A 2,365-nucleotide genomic window follows, 5' to 3' on the forward strand; every position below is an offset into this window, starting at 1 on the left:
CTTGCTGCCTTCGGTATATACCAGGGGCCAAACTGAGCCTCCTAAATTAAAGCTTTTTTGAACTTATGATTATACAGTGATGCCCTATGACTGCTAGTATTTTTCTATCTTCTTCCCTCTGAATTTCTTCGTCAAATTAACTACATGGTGCTTCAAGATTATAAACTGTTCAGTTTTTCTGTTCCTTAAAAATTTCAAACACTTAGGAATAGATTCACTTTGATTTTTTTTCTCCCATCATTTATGAGATACAACTTTCTTTTTTATTCATGCTATTTTTACATAGTCTAATCTAGGTAAATATTTCAAAATAGCTTGAAATTCAAACCAGAAATGTGAATATAAACTAAGTGCCAAATTTAGTGATATAAGGTAGTCAATAATATGACACAAGTATTTACTGGCTAAATTCTCCAACTCAATCTTTCCCCTTAATCAATTGCATTTAAGTGAAGGGATGGAGAGGTTGATGCAAGCACCTAGGCTCTGGTCCACTACCTCTCTTGGAAACACAATCATCCCAAAGCCCCTTTAAGATTCAAGTTGCATTCCTGGCCTTTGCCACATCTCAAATATTCAAAAAGTCAATAAGAATCAATACTGGTCAAAGTTTGATTACTTGTTGATGCAAGACTACTCTGCATTGCCTTGTCCATAGGAGGCTAGACCAACTTTTGTGATTAAATTTCTGAATAGTCTCTGGAGAGAGTTAGAATTCTTCTTAGTTGCAGAAGAATTTTGGGAAATTTCCTCTTTCGTTTTCACTGAAGGGCTGGGTTCCTGGTGTTAATACTGGAAGCTCCTCTTGATCTGAATATCATCAAGGATCTGTTGCAATTCTTCATCTTCAAATCGCCCCTCTAGGCTTGGAATCAGAGCCTTAGCCTCCTCTGTTGTCTCAGGACAAAGTTTCACTAAACAATCCAACTCAAATTTATGGCACTTCTTCTGGAGTAACAAAATCCGAACACTAGCAATGGTTTCCCTGTTTTTAAAATGACTAAAACATGTGGTATAATTTAAAGTTTCCTGAAAACCTCTGAAACTTCTTGTTTATCCTTCGCACTTTCATTCTCTTGCTTTTGATGCTCTAGAAGCATGTGGACGTCTGAATTTAGAAGAGTTTCTGCTGTTTCAAACTCTTTGGGAAAGACAGGCTGAGAGACGTCTTCCTCCACATCGCCAGGTCAAGGGTCCCTGCCTCCAGCCACCATCACCCAGTTGTTGTTGTTGTTGTTGTTGTTTTGGTTTGATTTATCTAGATCTGATAAAGGATGGTTCAGGTCTCCCCCTAGTATAGTTTTACTATCTATTTCCTCCTTCAATTCCACTAGTTTCTCTTTTAGAAATTTGGATGCTATACCATTTGGTGCATACATGTTGATTACTGACAGTTCCTCATTGTCTATATTGCCTTTTTTCAGGATGTAATTACCTTCCCTATCTCTTTTAATCAGATCTATTTTTACTTTGGCTTTGTCAGATATCATGATTGCAACTCCTGCCTTCTTTTTTCTCAGTTGAAGCCCAATAGATTTTGCTCCAGCCTTTGACTCTTATTCTGTGTGTGGCTACCTGCCTCATATGTATTTCTTGTAGACAACATATGGTAGGATTTTGGTTAGGAAATATATTCTTAACCAAACAAGTTGTTCATTGAGTTTGACTCTAAGTGACCCCATGAACCACAGCATGCCAATGCTGTCTATAATGTTTTCCTGGCAAAGATACTGTAGTGGGTTGCCATTTCCTTCTCCAATGGATTCAGAAAGAGGTTAAAGTGACTTAATCAGGATTGCATAGCTAGTAAGTATCTGAGACCAGATTTCAACTTAGGTCTTCCTGATTCTGGGCCTAGCATTTAATCCACTGAGTTATCTAGCTGCCTCTAACCAACCAAGAGACAATTGCAAGATAAAATAGGTAATATTGATTATGTGAAATCAAAAAGCTTCCGCAGAGACAAAATGAATGTACCTAAGATAAGAATGGAAGTAACTGGATAGAGAAAAAAAATTTCAAATTTCTGTGATTAGGGTTTGGTATCCAAAATATATGAACCAATGATGGCAAATCTTTTAAAGATAGTGTGTTGTTCCCCTCCCCACCAGGACCCCATGCCCTGTTCCCCTTCCCTTATCCCAGGCAGGGAGGGAGGAAGCTCTCCAATTGGGCTGCTGGGCAGAGAGGTGGGTCATGTGAAAAATGTCCTTAAGTACAGTGGAGAGGGGGAAGGGAGAAGCTGGCCCCAGTCCCTCTGGCTTTCTTGTAATAAACCCTGGCTGGTGACAGCATGGTGCATTCTCACAGAGAGGGCTCAGTGTACCCTCTCTGGCGCATGTGTCATAGGTTCACTACCTTGGAT

The 2,365-nt window shown here is 39.2% G+C and overlaps 1 pseudogene; it reads right to left on the bottom strand.

The window, feature by feature from the left end:
• Positions 1-436: 436 nt before the first annotated feature.
• Positions 437-1,214, bottom strand: LOC100020452 (DNA-directed RNA polymerase II subunit RPB4-like; annotated as a pseudogene).
• Positions 1,215-2,365: the final 1,151 nt, after the last annotated feature.

The sequence above is a fragment of the Monodelphis domestica genome, chromosome 4 (genome assembly GCF_027887165.1).
Source record: "Monodelphis domestica isolate mMonDom1 chromosome 4, mMonDom1.pri, whole genome shotgun sequence".
Lineage (NCBI taxonomy): Eukaryota > Metazoa > Chordata > Mammalia > Didelphimorphia > Didelphidae > Monodelphis > Monodelphis domestica.